This window comes from Dipodomys spectabilis, unplaced genomic scaffold (genome assembly GCF_019054845.1).
Source record: "Dipodomys spectabilis isolate Male_0828 unplaced genomic scaffold, ASM1905484v1 ptg000047l, whole genome shotgun sequence".
Classification (NCBI taxonomy): domain Eukaryota; kingdom Metazoa; phylum Chordata; class Mammalia; order Rodentia; family Heteromyidae; genus Dipodomys; species Dipodomys spectabilis.
In genome coordinates, this window is record NW_024870724.1 from 1,690,276 (window position 1) to 1,711,982 (window position 21,707).

General features: G+C 35.5%; 1 non-coding gene across 1 annotated transcript; it reads right to left on the reverse strand.

Moving 5' to 3' along the window:
- Positions 1-20,904: 20,904 nt before the first annotated feature.
- On the reverse strand, positions 20,905-21,011 carry LOC122107167. Its single transcript, XR_006147300.1, has one exon. It is a non-coding gene; the product is annotated as a U6 spliceosomal RNA (small nuclear RNA).
- Positions 21,012-21,707: the final 696 nt, after the last annotated feature.

Below are 21,707 nucleotides of genomic sequence, written 5' to 3' on the forward strand. Positions count from 1 at the left end.
TAAAAAGAGCCTTCTGAACTATAATCTCTGACTATACTGAATTAAATCTTATTTCCCTTACCAAGCTGCAAACACAAAGAAATATGGCAAGGGCTCAAGAGAGATGGAAATAGACGTACAAATACATAAAATTATATACTCTGTTTCAGTAATTCAATGACAAATCACCAAAGCATGTCTTGAATTTTTCTTTTTTTTAAAGGAAATGGAAACATACTCTGAGTGTATCAGGAACTGGATGACAGTTTTGTTGTTGAATTGTTGAATGCACTCCTGGGCAAAGGAAACACATATATGGAAGACATTATGTTGGGGTGAATGTCCTCACACAGCTTCACAAAATAATGGCTATACCTTCTATGATGTCACAGCCACCATTGCCACAGCAACAAATAGGTGTCAGGCACTGGTTTTGCCCTGAAGTGGACTCATCAACACCAACAGGCACAAAGAATGAGAGGGAATGACTACTAGCCACCAGACTTCAGCTTGAAGAGCTGTCCTGACCAGAAGCTAGGATAAATCGAGCTGGGGAAGGTGGATCTCCATGTAAGACACCTGAACACAAAGGATTAAGCAGTATTAGAGGTATTGGAGAAACAGAAGTGAATGTGGCTCTCTCCTTACCAATTTCATGCTGAAACGAAAACCAAAAATCATAATTATAATTCCTATAAATCAGAGACATGACATTGGTGATTTTGTAGCAACAACTTCACAGTGAGTATGGGAGGAGACAACCTTGAACAAGAGATAGTTGATATGGGAGCCATCATCCAGGCAATTATCTAGGAGCAGGTACTCCAGGCAGTAAGAACAGCAAGTACATCCCCCATTGATGGGGATGAACCTGACTTCCTTAAGAAAAGGACAACAGCACTGACATACTTGCTTGTGAAATAAGAATGGAAATGTACAATGAAGAAAAAAGAGGTCAGAAATGAAGATAAGAATAAATTAGATAGATATGGGATACTGTGGATTACAAGAAGAAAAGTTCTGATATTAGTATAAAACTGACATGACCCACTGGAACCAAAGTGCTAAAATAGCAGTCAGACACATCTGATTCATCTAAAGAATACTTCTAAAATGTGATTCTAGCTGGGCTCTTGTGGCTTACAATTGGAATCTTACTTACTCAGGAGGCTGATATCTGAGGATGAGTTTTAAGGAAACCCAAAGAGGAAATTTGTTAAGACATGTCCAATTAAACACCAAAAACATGGTATGAAGTTGTGGTTCAACTGGAAGATCACTAGCCTTGAGGAAAAAACTAAGAAACAGCACCCAGGCCTTAGGTCCAAATTCCAGGACATCAAAAACAAAGAAGCCAACAAATAAAATTTGGTGCTCAGTCATTCATCACTTAGCATTCTAGTTCAATGTATTTGGTATGAGTCTTAGAAATTATATCCTTAGCAAATGCTCTGCCCGGATATTTTGCTTCATTATCAACTTTCAAACCCCTGGCAGCACCAATGTCTCCTCCCAGTTAGCATAGCAGTCAACCATTGGAAATTTGAAGATATACTTTATTAATCATAAGAATTCTTATCATCATTCCACATACATCAAATGAGTAGTCGCCACATTTCACTATTCTGAATGTTTATAATCCTCCTTTGAGTTAATAAGCATTAAAGCTTAAAAATTCTAGAGTGGTTATCAAATTAATTCAATAGTCATCATTCTTCCACCCAATCTTGTAACATATGTTTATAAAAGGAGAGATTATTTGAAAGTGTGTATGATACCTTCTATCTCTAATAATCTCAAGAAATAGGGTTTTACAGAAACATCCTGATTGTTTTGCCAAAGGAAAGGATAAGAGATTTAAAAAAGAGACCTAACATCTCACAAGGAAAATGCTATTGGCTTTAGAACAATTTCATTTTCTAGAACTGTGGAAATCAGTTTCAGAAATGCCAGAGGCAAAGGGTATTATTCAAATCACATTATCATGAGGTACAAGCAGTCTGTCTAGATCAACCTTCCAGGAAAAAAATTCAATGAATGAAAAGCAATGCTTCTAAAACAAGCCTGGTGTTGGTGGTTCATGCTTGTTATCCTAGCTACTTAGAAGTCTATGATGAATGGATCCCAATTCAAAGCCTGGCCAGTAAAATCCTCCCTGTCTGCAACCAGCAGACAGTAAACATTAGCTCTATTCCTGAAGCCCAGATGGACGGCCTCTGACAACAGACACCCAGACACACAACAACACCCCTATTTGAAATATTATCAAATACATTCACGTAATATCTCCTGCTTGGGAGATAATGTTTAAAAGATGTATCAAAGACAGTTCAAAAAGGCATTTAAAAATTGATATTGGAAATATGTACTCACTGACTGAAATGTAAGTTACTGCCAGAATGGAGCTAGAGGCCCATTTGGTAACTTATCCACTCAACCATCTTTCCTCACATCCTGTCAGCCTGAACAGTGAGACTTTTGAATGCAAGGAATGTGTGTGAGCATATAGCTTGTAAAAGTAATAATCAAAAGTTAGGCATTGGAAGCTCAGGCCTGTAAAACTAGGTACTCAGAACTCTGAGATATGAGGAACTCAGTTCAAAGCCAACTGAGCAAAAAAGACACTTACCTCCATTTAAACAGTAAATAAAGAAAGCTGAGCTGTGCTTCAAATGGTAGAGCATATAAAAGCTAAGCAACAGTACCTAAGTCCTGAATTCAACTCCAGTACTGCCTCTCATACACAAAATAATCAGGATTACACCACAGTATATGCACATGTTGACAAGGGATGTAGATGAATGGGATGATGACATCAGTTACCTCACCTTTAGTCTCAAGTTTTCTGTACAGCGTAGCCCAGTCTGTGAAAAGGCATAGGTGAAATCTTTCCTTAAAATCAGCGGATACATCCTCACTTCCCTCTGCACATTTATATTATGTATACACACCTATAAGGGCTAAATTTTATAACTAATTTTCTTTTTTTATTGTGAAAATACTGTACAGAGAAATGCATAATCTTACACACATGCTTCAGAATTATGTGCCATTGTTTATGTTTCATAGGGAGCACAATATATTCAGCCTCTGGATCATTGTTGTAATCTTAGCTGTTCACAAGGATGGAATCTGAGGATCACAGTTTGATGCCAACCCAAGCTAATAAATCCTCAAATTCTTAACTTCAATTAACTAGAAAAAGCCAGAAGTGGAGATATGGTTCGAGGGGCACAGTGACAGCATTGAGTAAAGCAATCTAAGCAAGAGCTCCAGACCCTCAGTTCAAGCCTGAATATTGGCCCACTAGTACTTCAAACGCCAACCTCCCCCCAAACACTAAACCAAAAATATGTCAAAATATTTTGTAACTCGTGAAGCAAAATCCAATGAGAAAACATAGTTGCTAGTTTGTTAAAGAGTTGGCGGGGAAACCCCAAATTAAACATGTGTTCAAACAACATAATGAACAAGCAACCAAGTAAAATTTCCCAGTAAAGAAACTTCCTCAGTATTCACTGGGACCCCTGACAAAGAGACATTTTTCTATGCTTTTTGAAAATTAGTGTTTTTTTTTTTTTTCAGTAAGGTAAATAGTATAAATCTTTACTGTAAGTTATAGGAGTAATTGGAAGCTCCAAGTGAAATGAATGTACAACACAAAGTATACAATATTACAAGTTTCTATGCCTCGGTTGACACACTAGAAAGTTGTTATACTGTGGCCTCTCGGAAAGAGAAGGGGGATGCTCAGCATCACTGGTCATAAAAGAAATGCAAATCAAAACAAAAATCACATTTAGATCCCACTCACCCCAGTTAGAATGTCCATTATCAAGAAAACAAATAACAGATGCTGGGGTGGATATGCCTAAATGAGAACCCTACTACACTGATGGTAGGAATGTAAGCTGGATCAACCACTCTGGAAGGCAGTATGGAGGTTCCTCAAAAGACTAAATATAGAACTCCCTTAAGATCCAGCAATCCCACTCCTCACAGTTATCCAAATGATCTCAAACTTGGGGGCAATAAGCTACCAGAACAACTATGTTCATTGCAGTATTGTTTACCATAGCTAAGATATGGAGCCAACCCAGTTGCCCCTCAATAGATGAATGGATCAAGAAAATATGGTATATTTACAGAATGGAATTTTATGCTTCTATCAGAAAGAGTGGCATCGTCCCTTTTGTAAGAAAATGAAAAGACTTGGAAGAAATCATACTAAATTAATCAAGCCAGGCCCAAAGAAACATGAGCTCTATGATTTCCCTCACTTGCAACGATTAGCATTAGCCTATTACTCCTGAAAGTGGATCATAGTAGCACAGGAGTTATGAATATATACATGACCATACAAAATGATGCAATTGAAATGAATGCCAATATATAGAAACGGCAGGTCTTCTTTTGTTTAGTTGTCAAGCGTGATGTAACCAATGTACTACAGATAGTTCATTCTTCTTACTTTATGTTATTTTTCTTCTCCTATTGGTTTTATCCATGGCAATTCCCATCTGTGATTGTGGTACCCTGCATTCTGTATATTCATTTATCTGATTGGGGGAAGGGAAGTGAAATAACAAAATGCTGAAATAAGTATAAATGGTGATGCATTGCAACAATGATACTCACAGGACATTGTGGGGGGAATTAACTTTACAACGCAGGGGGGGATTGGAGGGAAGGAACAGAGGGAGATAAACACTGGAGTGGGTAACAATGTTCAATGAGAAATGTAACTTACTCATGTAAATGTAACCCCTCTATACAGCATCTTTATAATAAAATAGATTTTTAAAAATATAAAAATTATTTTTTTCATAAAATTTCAAGCTGATACCAACAGAACTTCTGAGTTCGTGTCAAAGAGTTTTTCAGGACTTTCAAGAAGCTAGTCCTAAATACATATAACCACAATTAAGAGATAATGAGAAAAGTAGTGCTTTTTATTTTGTTAGATGAATAAAGGAAAATTTGTTTTTGTTTCTGTTAACATCGAATATGTGTTTGTTATCTGCATTGTTCCAAAGTCAGACTAATCTCTTGTCCTTAACTTTCTTTGGTATATATAACTTGGACATGTAATCTGAGATATAAGAAGTTCTTTGTTCAATTTGGAGGCACTCTTCCCTGGTCAAGAAGTTAGACTGGAAGAGCCTTCACACTTGCTGTGGTTTCTCTCGCACAGCTTACTGAGGAACTTAGGAGTTTGAGAAAATGACTGCTAATTAAGTGCCTCTAAATAATAAGAATTATTGGTAGAAACTGAAAACATATTTGGGTAATAAATAGACTAGAAAAAGGTTAAGTTTGCTATTTTATATCACTGCATTTCTTTTTGTCTAAGTATAGAAGCCAGACTTACACTAAGGTCCTAGAAGAAGCAAAATGGCTTATAGAGCTCAGATCATTTCCTTCCACAGAAGATGACAGCAGCAGAAGATATACAGGTCCACAAGTGGCACAAGGAAGTGAGAGTTTGATTTCTCCTTAAATTTTAGGGTCGAATGTTCAATAAGGAACCCTATGGACTGATGACAGCTTAAGGAGGTATCATTTCCTGTGTTGTTCCATCTTAGGAAGCTGTCACCAGTCTCCCATCACACTGTAGGTGCCATGCTTGACTGGTGACCTCAGCTGTGTCCTGAGAAGGTCCAGCAAGGCTCTGTAATGTTCACTGGAGAGTCAGGATTACACTCTAACAGGACATACAGGAATGTGGTAATAAGGTCTGAGTCAAGGTTTTGTCAGATCTAGATGATTAGTAACAGTCACTACTGTCTTCTGGCTAAGAATGTGGGTATATTATCAGGGTCCTGCACACAAATTTATCACAAGTGTTAGTTTGCACCATTAACTTATGAAAGACAACAAAAGGTCATTAATGCCCTCTGACAAATTCTCATTAATATTTACTAGGTTAAAAGCTCTATAAAATCAAGTTCATCATGAGGAAAAAACCCAAACAAAAACCAAAACTGTTTTTCTGTACATATCATATGTGATAAAGTATTAAAAGTTAATGAAGCTGGGAAAGTTAAATGGATTTCTTTTTTACTATGGTTGAAACTGTCTTTTACATTTCAACTACTTAACAAAAAGAAGGCAGGCCAATCATGGCCAGTGGCTCACACTTGTAACTCTAGCTATTTGTGAAGATGAGATCTGAGGAAAGTGGATTATAGCTAGACCAGGTTAGAAAAATCTGTGAAATTTTGATCTCCAATTAACCATCCAAAATCAAGAAGTGAAGGTTGGTTCAAGTCATAGATGGCTACCCTTGAGTTAAAAAAACTAAAAGTCAGCTCCCTGAGTTCAAGCTCCATTATACACACACACACACACACACACACACACACACACACACACACACACACCTATTTTATCTCAAAAATAGCCAGTGACCAGGAAACAGAAACAAGATGATATTTTTCTTTATTTTCTTTCATTTTTGTCATGTTTCTTCATTTATCTCTCTTTGAGAAGTGAAAGGGGTCATATTAAAAGTGAGACAAATGATGAACATGTTCAACAGTGATATTCAATTGGTACTATATTGAAAATGACCTATGCAACTTGTTTGTGGGGGAAAGACGGGAAAATGAAGAGATGAAGGGAAAGGGTAATATTATCCAAAAAGAAATGCACTCAGGGAAGTAGTGTCATTCTTTAGCAATAGATCTCAGAGACAGTGCTCAGGCCCTTGATTCAAGCCTGATTACTGACTGAAACAAAAACAAATACAAAAGAAATGTAGTCATTACCACACGTATGTAACTATCCCTTCTACAGCAAAATAATGATAAGAAGAAGAAGAAGAAGAAGAAGAAGAAGAAGAAGAAGAAGAAGAAGAAGAAGAAGAAGAAGAAGAAGAAGAAGAAGAAGAAGAAGAAGAAGAAGAAGAAGAAGAAGAAGAAGAAGAAGAAGAAGAAGAAAAAGAAGGAGGAGGAAGAGGAGGAGGAGGGGAAGGAGGAGGAGGAGGAGGGGAAAGAGGAGGAGGAGGAGGAGGAGGAGGAGGAGGAGGAGGAGGAGGAGGAGGAGGAGGAGGAGGAGGAGGAGGAGGAGGAGGAGGAGGAGGAGGAGGAGGAAGTTAATAAAACCAAACCAGTGAGAGAGAAAAATTGAGAGAGCAAGGGAAGGGGTGATATTTCAAAAAAGAAATATATCCATACCTGACTTATATGACTATAAACTCTGTGTAGCTCATATTTGTAATAATAATACAAAGAAAAAACAGAAATATAGTGCTGGAGGCATAACTCAAATGGAAGATCTGACTAATATGTATGTGATACCAAGTTCAAAACCCATTATCAATTTCCCCTTCAAAAATGGCTCTTCTCATCATGTGTGCTTTCCCTAGCTTATGAGAAGGGGTGCAAACAGTTAAAGAGAGAGAAAAATAAGTTGTCAGGCACAGAACTGTGCTTTTAAGGAGCAGTACTTGCTAGAACACGTGTTGACTAGAACAGATGATGACTCCATGTTTTCTGAAATAAAGAGACCTAGTTGAACTTGAATGCAGGCTCCACTGTATATGAGATAGGGACTCAAAATTAACTAAAATCTCTGGAGCTCAAAGTCTTAATAGTTAAAATGAGCATAACAATACATATCTCACATTATGAGATCTGGATGTTATCAAATCTGGAGTGGGTTTTATCTTATGTGTGTGTGAAACACTCAAACACTGCTGGAAGAAGTATAAACTGGCATGATGTTTACTAAATTACTTAACAGTAATACAGCAACTATACCGACTCCTGCCTGAGATCTTACAAAGAGGCTGAGAAAAGAGGATCAAGGTTCTAAGGCAGAACAGGAAAATGGGTCAGACTCATCTCCATTGACCTCTAAAAGAGCTTGAGGTGGAGTTTGGTTCAAGTTGTAGAGTGCTAGACCTAAGCAAAAATCTCAGGAACAGTGCCCAGGCCCTGAGTTCAAGCCCTAGGACCAGCAGAAGTGCCCGTGCGTATGTGCGCGCACGCGCGCGCGCACACACACACACACCACAAACACACATACACAAACACACACACAATTTTGTATGTTCCTATCACCCCACTTAACAATACTTTCCCATTTCCAAGCTCACCAGTTGTTGTTGTTTTGTTTTGTTTTAAAAGGGACTTGCTGTGTAGCTCAGGCTGCTCTTAAGCTTACAATCCTTCTGGGTGCTGTGATTACAGGCATGTGTACCATAATTGGCTTCACTCAGTAACTCTATCTATAACATTTTTTGCAAGAAATTCATTCATACTCATGAAGATATGTGGCTTAAAGCTGTTCATATTAATATTCTACTATACAAATATAAATAATATAGCTGGACATGGTACTATACTATCACATGGTAATGCCAGACAGAATTAGGAGTTGAGGAAAGCCAGATTTACACTGCAGAACCTTGTCTCCAAGGAAAGAAATTCTATAAATATAAATCTACTCTGAGACATACAATATGTTAAATTAATATAATGGAACATATAGATTATTGTTAATGGAAATAAAATCTTGGCAGAAATTTTAAATACATACATATGTATATATATTTAAATTTGAAGAAATAAAATTTCAAGTGGTATTATCTGCATTTTTCAGTCTGTCACCTACCTATTTACTCACACATTGATTTCTGTTTAGTCTTTACAAAATACTGTTCTCTCACATAAGTACAAAAAAACTGCATAACAAAAAGTACAAAAAAGTGCATTATCATAAATGCAAATGTAGTTTATTCCCTACCATGATAATTTGGAGAAAACATGCACTAAGCTAATGGCATTGAATACTGCTCAAGAAGGGGACTCAAAGAGAATGTAGATTATGTGTTTGTGTGTGTGTGTTTGTGTGTGTGTGTGTGTGTGTGTGTGTGTGTGTGTGTGTGTGTTCCATGAGTAAATAATGGAGTCAGAAGTGACCTAATATTCCTGTTTAGTCTTTTTGCTCAAAGCTGACAGTCTACCATGAGAGCCACATCTCCACTTCTGGATTTTGGTTTCTCAATTGGAGAAATATCTCAGATTCTTCTGCATAGGCTGTTTTAAACCAGGATCCTCCGATTTTTACCTCTAAAGTAGCCAGATTTTAAAATATGAGCCATAGGTGGACAGCAACTACATTAATATTTTTGCATGTTTGAATGAATTTTAGAGTAAGACGTATATGTTACTTTTGAGAATTGAGAATGTAGGACAATAGTAATTAATATTTAAGAGATCATAAAGCAAACAAACCTGAAAATAGAATTTAGCTGAGAATAATAGGGAATAAGTCAAAATTACCCATGACAGTTTTCAGTCTGTGCACAGAAATGATTGCATTGTTGGAGCCCAAGGCCATCAGATAGCTAAGCTCCAGCTGGCTTCTATGCTCATGAGGCCAGCTAGTGCTATTCACAAGAATGTGATGTTGTTGGATGGCAGGGATCAGCTTCAAGTTCAGAACCTGAAATATTTCTATTGATCTAGAAGTGGAAACACAGCAGGACAAGAATGTGATTAGAAGTGCTGAATGCAAAAACCATAGACTCCAAGGAAGACAGAATAACTCTTTCTATATCTGAAAGAGTATTCTCCCACAAAGAATCCTGAGCCGAATATGGTGGTCAATGTATGTAATCTCTGAACTTGAGAGGATGATTTAGAAGTTAGCTTGAGACCAGCCTATGTTTTAGGCCAACAGAAGGACACATAGTAAAATGCTATCTTAAAACAACAACAACATTGTAAAGCTGGTTTTGACATGACATTTTGTACTTTTCATTGTTGCAACAGGTCCACCTGAATCCTTAAACGACTTGGGAGGGGGGGTATGATTGGGTGGGGGGGAGGAGGGAGGTTGGGACGGGAGGTGAAGGGTAAACAAAGGAGGAGGCTGCAATGCTTGGTAAGAAATGTATGCATTATCCTGCCCATGTAATTGTAACCCCTCTGTACAGTATGTTCTCAAATAAAATAAAATTAAATTAAAAACAACAACAACAACAACAACAACAGTCCCAATAACTGGGAATATGGTTAGTGGTAGAGTGCTGGCCTCGCATGCATGAAGCACTTGATTTGATTCCTCAGTATGATATAAGCAGAAAAATTGGAATTGGTAATGTGGCTCAATTGGTAGAGTGCTAGTCTGGATCAAAGAAGCTCAGGGATAGGGCCCAGGCCCTGATTTCAAGCCCCAGTCTGGCAAAATTAAGCAACAACAGCAACAACCAAATGCAAAGTGCTGTTTGTTGAAATAAATATGTTGAAGAATTGTTGATGCTCACTAGAAAATTGTGCTGTCGCCATTCATAATGAACTTTGTTAGAAAAAGTAAAATAAATTAATGAAATATTATCTGTCATTAGACAGGACATAGTGAGATCTAAAAATGATAGCTGCCTATGGTGACTTGACACAACTAACATTACAGATACACTTTCTAGATTGTAATTTTTAAGGATACAATCGTGGGTTTTTTCTTTTTCAAAATAATTATACTGCCGGGGGCCAGTGGCTCACCCCTGTAATCTCAACACTCTGAGTAGCTAGGATTATAAGCATGCACCCCTGGCAACTGGCTAAAATAATTGCTTACCTGAGACAGAAGCCAGTTAGTATTAATTGTCAATCATGTTTAACTTTGTAAAATAAACTTTACTGAAAAGCCTTACAGTAGAAATAAGGAATAAAATGTGTCTGTTTGTTAAAAAGTTCTTACTAAAAGCTACATATTTTACTTGATTTTTTTCTTTCAAAATTGTGTTTTCCAGAATCATACCTTATCTTTCCTTGCTGTTTCTTTCATTTATTTCATACATGCCCACAGCTTCTTCAACTATCATTTATGTGAAGAGCTTGCACATATCTATTTTCAGTCCAAATTCCTTGTATGCATCTATCATACACATATTCAACTGCCATAAAAACTTGTGAAACAATAATCACTCCTTTCCATTACTGGATATTAATGTGTGAGTCAAATTTAGGAAAACAAAGAATAACATCAATAAATATAACTAGATTTTAATAGTAAGGTTAAACATAAATTCAATATTGATTATTTTCTGAGCAATTTAATAAAAACCTCAAGGAAAAGAAATCAACTATTTTGAGTGCTGATATTGTGGTTTAAACTAAGGATCTTAACTTCTCACTTAAGCTTTTTCCCTAAGGGGTGGTGCTATATACATGAACCGCAGCTCCCCTTCCAACTTTATTTTGGGGATTATATAGAGATAAGAATCTCATGGAATAAAAATTCAGCTGTGTCCCTATCTTGGGGTTCATTTCAATTAACATCATCTTTAATGGTCATATGGTACCATGTACTAGTTATTACAAGTAAAGGAAACTATGGGACCTATGTTTATTTGGGCCTGGAATATTTCACTTAATATAATTTTTTTCACATCTTTCCATTTCCTTACAAATGGGAGATGTCATTTTTCTGATAGAGGCATAGAATTCCATTATATATATATATATATATATATATATATATATACACATATATACACATATACACATATATACACACACACATATATATACATATACATATACATATACACATATATGTACATATATGCATATATATGTGTATATATATATATATATATATATATATATATATCACATTTTCTCTTTTTTATTGGGCAAATACCATACAGAGGGTTTGCAATTACATGGGCTATGTAATGAGTGCATTTCTTATCAAGAATTGTTGCCTTCTCCTTTGTTTCCCCTTCCCATCACTTTCCATTCCCCCCCCACCCCTCGTCCCCCCACCCCAAGCCACAGTAGTCATGTTAGTTTTTCAACATAATATCTTGAACATCTCATTGTTGCAATGGGTCCACCTATATCCCTATTTAAACAATTTGGTTTTCCCTTCCCCTCCACAAATTATACCACCATAAAATACAGTGAAAACAGGGGTTATACTGTGGGGGAGGGTCATACAAAGCAACAAAAAAATCATCTTATAAATATGTTAGAAACAAGCAAAAGAAAGAAAAAAAAGTTTGAAGCCTTATCTTGGGGTTCATTTTGCCTCACATCAACTTATCTGACCTTTTCTACTTGTCTCAGACATATACTAGTTATTGCAAATAAGGGAAACCCTGGGACATAAGTTTCTTGGGGCCTGGTTTATTTCACTTAATACAATTTTTCCAAGTCTTTCCATTTCATAACAAATGGAGCTATGTCATTCTTTCTGATGAGGTATAGGATTCCATTGTGTATATATACCACATTTTCTTGATCAGTTCATCTACTGAGTGTTACCTGGGTTGGTTCCATATCTTAGCTATAACTGCCAAGACAGCCATCTACCATCTCAACAAATGAGCTGGCCATCGTGATTTACATCTGAAATCCTAGCTAATTATGTGGGAGGCATAGGTAATAAAGTCTCAGCCAATCTAAGATCACACCTGTGCAAAAAGTGCAAGACCTCAAGCAAATTATATGGACTAGAAGTATGGCAACATTGGTTGAGCTGCTTGGTGCTATACAACAAAAGTCCTGTCTAGCAAGCAGAGAACTCCTAGATAGAACCCTAGTAATACTCCTTTCTTCCACCAAAAAGCCTAAATAAGTTTGTCCTATTTGAACATCTAATTTCAAGGCCACTGACAGATCAGAGATGGTGACCTTCTCTTTAAAACCTAACTTTCACCCTAATGATAATCCAATTCTAATGTTTAAGAAAGATACTCTAGTTTTTAATCATTCTAATGAATATTCCAGTTTTCACTCTGGAAATGAGTTTCAGTTTGCTCTAATTCCCACAAATTTTCTGACTCTACCACTAAAGTTATCTTGTTCCCTCACATGAGCCATTATATTACTTGTCCTCAAGTTCTCTTATCAGGAAAAATACTGTAGTTTCCATTGATTCTAACTTTTCCTGAACCACTGTATCTGAAAAGTTTCAGATTTACTTACCATCTGGTCCATTACTTACCGCTAACTCTCAACCTAAACCTGGCTGGAAAACTCTCATTAATCACTACAAGAATGATCACTGAGAAATAAATATAATGATAATGTCTTAGTTACTATTCAGCCTCACATATTTGCTTCTACTTGTTAGTGAACACAATTTTATACTAAAAGCTTTCTTATTCGTAACAGTAAATAAATCAGAAGAAAATACTGATCCTAATCTTAATCCAAATTATATGGCAATGCTAAGACTAACACAAGTACACTAGTTTTCACTCACCCTTCCAAACATAAGTTTCAAATTTTTCCAATATCTTAGTCATTTTCTAACACTAAACTTAATCTTTCTTAACTGAAACATTGAGAATAACCATCAGCCTAATTGTAAGAAGATTCATATATTAATAGCAATACTCTAGTATACATTCATTCTAATTCTTACCAGGCATATATTAAAATTTACCTTCAATTTGACCCTCATTTTTTTTCTCCTTTACTCTAAGCCTAACCATGGCTGGAATCCTAACCATAACCTTGACAGTACTCGTATCCCAATTCTAAAATGTATGAAAAATGCTCGTTTTGTGCAAGCCTAACTGAAATTCCACTGGTAATTCTTGAAATAAATTGCAGGTTTTCTGTAAACCCTACAGATTTTTTCACTCTTAACTCTGAATGTATTTTGTTCCATAATAGGAATCATTATACCCATTGATCTCAAACCCTGATATTGTGAAATGCATTGTACTTCCATTATCCCAGCTTTTCCTAAATTCCTAGAACCTAAAAAGTTTCAGCTTTACTTAGTATTTAACATTTCTTTTTTTTTTCTTTTTGTGGTCGTGGGGCTTGCACTCTGGGCCAGGGCATGATCCCTGAGTTCTTTACCTCATAGCACTGCTTTTGTGTTTTATGGTGGTTAATTTGAGATAAAAATCTCAGGCACGGTTTTGCCATTTTTTAAGTTCTGTGTTGATTTCGTTTTTCAAGATTTTAAAGTTTTCATCATAGAGGTCCTTCACTTCTTTAGTTAAGTTAATTCCTAGGTATTTTATTTTTTGTGGGGATATTACAAATGGAGTTACTTTCCTAATTTCAGCCACACTTTTCTCATTGTTGGCATACAGAAAAGCCATTGATTTTTGCGGGTTAATTTTATAACCTGCTACTTTGCCAAAGTTTTGAATCAGCTTGAGTAATTTGGGAGTGGAGTCTATGGGATTCTTTAAATACAAGATCATGTCATCTGCAAAGAGGGAGAGTTTTATTTCTTCTTTCCCTATTTGGATCCCCTTTATGTCTGCATCTTGTCTTATTGCTGTAGCTAGGCATTCTAATACTAGATTGAAGAGAAGTGGAGAGAGTGGGCATCCTTGTCTTGTTCCTGAGTTAAGAGGAAATGGCTTTAGTTTTTCACCATTGAGTATAATGCTGGCTGTAGGTTTGTCATATACAGCCTTTATTGTATTGAGGAATGTTCCATGGATTCCTAATTTTTCCAAAACCTTCATCATGAAAGGGTGTTGGATCTTGTGGAATGCTTTTTCTGCATCTATGGAGATAACCAAATCTCATGGACTTTCGTGCCTGGGCTACCTTTGAACTGTGATCCTCAAAAACAGCTTCCTGAGTAACTAGGATAATAGGCGTGAGCCACTAGTTTAACCCATTTCTTTACTCTATCCTCAACCCCGGTTAACCAGAAACCTAATCCAAATCACATTCTGATTTAACACCAAATGGCTAATGTAAGGAAAATTGTCTAGATTCTATTCAATCACACATTTTTTTTGGCTTCTATTTCTTATTGGAAAACTAAAATTTACCGTAAAGCTTATCCTTCCCTAACCCTAATGGGAACAAAAAAGTATCTCTCACTTTAAACCAAATTATATCTGAATGTTTAAAGTAACACAGACTGGTTTTCATTCATTCTTGCCATTCATTCTTCTTAAAATATGTGGCAGTTTTACACAATGTCTTACATGTTTTTCTCATCCTAACCCAGCTCTAACTGGCACACATTTCCTAATCCTAAGCCTAGATGTAACCGAATCATCACGTAAATAGCAAGCCACTTTTTCATATTTATCCTAACTCTTGCTCAGCCTGTAGGTCTAAATTTTACTTGCATTTTGAATATATTTTTAAGTGTTTTTCTATTTCCAGTCAGGATCCAAATAGGGAAAGAAGAAATAAAACTCTCCCTCTTTGCAGATGACATGATCTTGTATTTAAAGAATCCCATAGACTCCACTCCCAAATTACTCAAGCTGATTCAAAACTTTGGCAAAGTAGCAGGTTATAAAATTAACCCGCAAAAATCAATGGCTTTTCTGTATGCCAACAATGAGAAAAGTGAGGCTGAAATTAGGAAAGCAACTCCATTTGTAATAGCCCCACAAAAAATAAAATACCTCGGAATTAACTTAACTAAAGAAGTGAAGGACCTCTATGATGAAAACTTTAAAATCTTGAAAAAGGAAATCAACACAGAACTTAGAAAATGGCAAAACCTCCCATGCTCCTGGATTGGATAGATTAACATCGTGAAAATGGCAATACTTCCCAAGGCTATCTACAAATTCAACGCAATACCTATCAAAATTCCACCCTCATTCTTCAAGGAAATAGAAGAGGCAATCCAAAAATTCATATGGAACAATAAAAGACCCCGAATAGCAAAAACGCTCCTCAACGGAAAGAACACTGCTGGAGGAATATCAATACCAAATTTCAAACTCTACTATAAAGCCATAGTAATCAAAACAGCTTGGTATTGGCATAGGAACAGACCTCAGGACCAATGGAATAGAATTGAAAACCCAGAAATGAACCTACAGACCTATAGCCATCTAATCTTCGATAAGGGAGCTAAAACAATAGAATGGAAGACAGACAGCCTCTTCAGTAAGTGGTGCTGGCAAAACTGGTTAACTACATGTAGAAAACTAAAGCTAGATCCTTATATATCACCCTGCACCAGAATCAACTCCAAATGGATCAAAGACCTTGAACTCAAAGCAGACACTCTGAAAACATTACAGGATGGAATAGGAGAAACCCTGGGTCTCCTTGGCTCAGGCCGAAATTTTCTGTTCATTATTTTTTAAAATTTTTATTTTGTTGAAAAGACGCTTTAAAGAAGGATTAGTTACACGTGTAAGGTAAGGAGTACGTTTCTTGTTGAGCATTGTTACCCACTTCTTTCTTGTTCTCCCACTATCACATCCCTCCCCACTTCACTTACCCCTCCCTCCCCATGGTGTAATCTTCATTTTCAACATAGTGTCTTGTGAGTATCATTGTTGCAATGGATCATCCTCTGATGAACCTAAATTTTCTATTTCTCTAATCCTAATTCTAATTCTGTCTGGGATCCTAACCATAATAATAATGATAACTCAATTCAAAAGTTAACAAAAAATATTCAGGTTTTTATTCATCCTATTAATTCTCTGTACATCTTGAATTATCTTGCAGTTTAGCTTCAATCTTCCAAATTAGTTTATATGCGCATCTATAAAGATGTAATTTTATGTGAAAAACAGAAGATCTTTGGAGGAAGGAGTAATGAGAAGGAAATAGAGGGAGTAAAATCCAATACATTAAATATATTATGGAATTGTCACTTCTGACAATTACTATCTATTAACAAAATAACTAAATATTAATAAAGAACACACTGCCTTCTAGTGTTCTTTAAGAGAGCCATGATCTGACTTTTGAAAAAAAAACTCGTGCTAGATAAAATTTGTCCATGCATAATTTATATTGTTTGCCAATTATTTAACTTAATGAATAAAAATTTATCGAATAAGATTCTTTGACAAAAAATATAAAACAGTGACTTAGCAATTGTTTGAGAAAAAGTTATTCTTATGAGTTTTAAGAAACGGAATTGATATTTCCCTACAAAGCAATGAATTAGGTTTACTAATCTAGTATTTGTAGTAAGTTTAGAGAACATAATTGACATGAGAAACAACTAACTGTATATCTTGTTTCTTGAATGAGTGATATTTTAAACATTGTCTTTTATTCAAATAAATACTTAGGTTTACATTTCAAAATAAGTGCAATTTTATCTCCTTTCAGAACATGTACTTACCCTGCAATTAAATGTACTAGCATATTCAGGTATTTAAAAGCTAAATTTTCTATGTTTTATATGCAGCTCTACATATCCAGAATGACATGATTTTTATTCATAAATATCTAACCCCAGATTTTTCCTTTATCAATATAAATTTTCTCATGAGTTTGTAGTGAAGGCTCCAGTAACCAGACTGGTTAAAACAATTTCCTGAATTCAAAATTTTAAATCAAATCATTTTTAAGCTTTGATAATATCATTTATTGTCTCTTCAGAGCAATTAAGCTAAAACAAATACTACTTTTTAAACATTTCACTCACATTGTAAAGAATATTAACATAGGTCAAAAAGAAACTAATTATTTCAGACTCATTGTATTTGGTGATTTTATTGTGAAGAATGTAGAGTGTAGAAGGTCCTTATACTCAATAAATAGTTTTGGTTAAATTAAATCATATATCTGGATTTCTGATTTGGAGCTTAATCACATGGAAACAGGAAAATAATAAAAAAAATTACTTTGGGATCACCAGAAAAGGATATTTGTGCATGTACCACAGTTGCTTTATTAGTTTGTAGTTGAACACTGCTTCGATTTATATCTTGGCTGTTGTGGTGAATAATGTGAATAACAATGAACTACAGATATATTTATGAGTTACCCACAGACAAATAATCACACGATTGGTGGGTCAGACAATATTTCAACTTTGGATTTCTTTAGGAAACTGCATACAACTTTCTACAACGAGAACACTAACCTGTATTTTGACCAAGAGTGTAGAAAATTTCCTTTTCTCCACAGTGTCACCAGCCAACATTTTTACCTTTTTAGTTTTTTTAAAGGACATGTTTTTACTGTGTGCAGTACCCAAGACTGGCCTTAGACCCAAATCCTTTTACTCCACCCTCCAATCACTTGGAATTAGCAGCCTTTACCACCACACCTGGTTCTTTGGCTATTTTTATGAGTTATAATAGTTAAGAAGTAGTATCATAGTAATTTTGAATTGCATTTCTCTAATGACTTCTGCTCACAAAGCATTAAGCCAACATAGACGTTGTATTAAATACAAATTTGTAAATCCACAGGTGATTTTCAGGGCTTTTTGGAAAACATGTCTATTCAGAACTTTTGTCCATTTTTAATCAAGTTTCTTGTTAATCTCATCTTTAATCTCTCTATAGAAAAATCAATAATTAATTCAAGGTAGTAGAAAGGAAAAAATAAGCTGCTCCTAACATTTTTAAATTTTTAATAACATGATATTGCTTAAATCATTTTTCTGTTGACGCTTGAGACTCTATAACTCAATTTATTTAGACCTTTTACAAGGCTATATATATTTTATTTATTTTACTTTGTTCTTTCCTGCATGAATAATTTAACTTGGTTTCTTTCAGTCTCATGTAATTCAGATTTCAAACTGAAGAATAAATGGAAGGAAGCAAACAAAAAATATAGTTCCCCTCATCTGATGATGCCTCAACAAAAATGAGGAAAGTGTTCATCCTTCTAAGGACCAACGATAGAATATTAAAAAGACAATTTATTCTTCTAGGTCTTCCTTATCTTTGCGATGTAACTTAAATGATACAAAACACAATATACTGCTCAGATACTTTTATGTTTTATCAGTTTTGCACATTTTCATATGGATTTCACCTCAGTCTACAACATTCCTTCATCGTTCTGTCCCTGTTATTTTTATATTATCACAACATAAGATAACCAGTTTGATTTACAGCATAAGTTATCCACTGGCTTCCTTGGAAGCAAAGCATGGTCAATAGATATTACTTCTGGTTGCTCACACTACATGTAATGGTTACTGTACTACTTATCACATTCTATTTGGTATTTAAAAAAGAATGCTGGCTAAACTCAAAGCTCATTCATAGGTTTACGTTAAGTGTTTCACAAGTTTTATGCTCTTAATTCTTAAGATAACATTCGTTATAATGCTAATGTTATTACCATTGTAGTGTTGGGAAAAATTATAGTTAAAGACAGTAAGTGCATGGCCCAAAGACACACACAGTGAGGAAGAAAATGAGTCAAAGTTTCCAAAAGTCTTTCAGCAATACCAAAAAGGTTTATAAAATCTCTCCATTCTCTTACACTCTCAATTCAATATTTATATTGCCCAAGAAATAATAGCGTAGCAAATATTACAAATGGTGATTGTTTTCTATCACATTTTGTCTTCAACAGAGACTGTGGTGGTGACATTGGGGTATCATGCACAGAGCTGAGCTTACAAATTGAGGTCCGAAGACAGCCACATTTCTTCTGTCCCACAGTTCCAGTTTCTTTTTTAAAACGTACCAGAACTTTTAAATATCATCACTTACTATCTTTTCACAATCCCCAAACGAATTAAATTGACATATAATCACTCCAAAAGGCTTTCAAATAAGGAGATGATACAACAGGCACCCATAAAGTAAATTTTCTTTTATTTTTAAAATTATTCTAAAAACATTGTGCTGGCTGGTCACACTTATAATCCTATCTACTCTGAATATTTGCTCAGGAGACTGAGATCTGTGGATTACACTTGGGAGCCAATCAGGGCCAAAAAAAAAAACTTCATGAAATTATTTTTCAAAATGTTTAATGAACTAGCAAAGAGCCAGGAATTGAGATGTAGCTTACATAGTAGATCACCAATCTAGATAGGAAAGGCCTAGCAAGACCTTGAAGCCCTGATTTTAAACTCTGAGCATGATGATATACATGTATGACGTGTGTTAGCAGGTACATGCGTGTTTGCTTGAATGCTGCGGCACTCACACTCACATACATTTATTCAAATTACCTTCATATCAGTGTTCTGCATTAATTTCTTTGTTAGCGATATTATATGGGTAAAATAGAGGAAATAAACTCTTCCATCTCAGAACATTTTTATATGTTTTTTATTGTAATAATACTGTGCAGAGGAGTCACATCTACATGAACAAGGAAATTAGTACATTTCCTAACAAGAATTCTTACCTCCTCCTTTATATTTCCCCTACCATCCCTTCCCTTCCACCTCCACAAGTACACTCCCCTCCCCCTTCCTTCCTCCACCTAAATTGTAAAGTTCATTTTTCAACATAGTGTCTTGTGCATCTCATTGTTACAATGGGTCAACCTGTATCCTTATTTGAGCAATTTTTCCCTTCCCCTCCCCAAATTAGAGAAGGATACATTCAAGATGTATGTGCAGCAACTTCAAATACAGAGAAAACAGGGGTTATAGCGTGGGGAGAAACATACAAAGAAACAAAAAAAATGCCATCGCTCATTATAAGTACATTAGAAACAATAGCAAGAAAGAAAAAACCACTTGTGTCACTATCTTGGGGTTCAATTTCTTTAATATCATCTTATCTGGTTCTATGTACATAGCTTTTCAACTTTTCTGCTTATCCCTGACATACATTTGTTATTGAAAATAAGAGGAATCATGGGACCTATGATTCTTTGGACTTGGGTTACTTCACTCAATAAAATTTTTTCCAAGAGTTTCCATTTCCTAACAAATTGGGCGATGTCATTCTTTATGATGGAGGCATAGAATTCCATTGTGTATATATACCACATTTTCTTGATCCATTCATCTTGTGAGGGCATCTGGGTTGGTTCCATATACTAGCTATCGTAAATAATGTTGCAATAACCATAGTTGTGCTGGTAGTTTTAGTATGGTCTTGTTTATGATCATTTGGGTAGATTCCCAAAAGTGGGATTAATGTGTCATAGAGGAGTTTTATGTGGAGTCTTTTGAGGAACCTACATACTGCTTTCCAAAGTAGTTGAACAAGTTTACACTCCCACCAAGAATGCAGTACGGTTCCCTTGTGGCCACATACCTTTCAGCATCTGTTGTTGTAAAAATATGGAATGCTCCACGAATTTTCATGTCATCCTTGCGCAGGGGGCATGCTAATCTTCTCTGTATCGTTCCAAAGTTAGTGCATGTGATGCTAAATTGAGCAAAGAACATTTTTTTATATATAAAGTATAATTTGTATTGATTTTATGAAACTAGACAATTTAACAAAAATAAGTTCAAAAGAATTGTTGTGAAATTTTAGAATCATGTAATTCTTACATAAGCACACATTTAAGAATAAAATCAAGATAGACATGCCAAAAACAAAATAATTCCAGATATTTGTAGTTCAAGAGATGTGTAGGAGGAGGAATTCAATTATTCTATACAAGGCACCTGTCAAAATGAACATTGCAGCAAGTGTTTAGGTTTGTTAAAGTTTTAATGTTTTAGGGCTGGGAAGGTGGCTCAGTGGTAGAGTGCTTGCCTTGCATGCATGAGGCCCTGGGATCTATTCCTCAGCACCACATAAGCAAAAAGAAAAAAGCGGTAAGTGACGCTGTGGCTCAAGTGGTAGAGTGCTAGCCTTGAGCTGAAGAGCTGAGGGACAGTGCCCAGGCCCAGAGTTCATGCACCACAAACGGACCCTCCCCCCAAAAAACAGTTTTAATGTTTTAAATATGCTTAATTTTGGGATTTTGCTTATATATGCCAAAAATAGGACTGTTTGGCAGGTATAAAACTTTTTGATAAAGTATTTAAGATTTATGGTAGTAGACATTAAGTACTAAGTATGTACATTTTAAAGTATATGGAAACTTTATTAATGAGAAGTTGCAAAGTCTTTGTGTAAAGAAGCA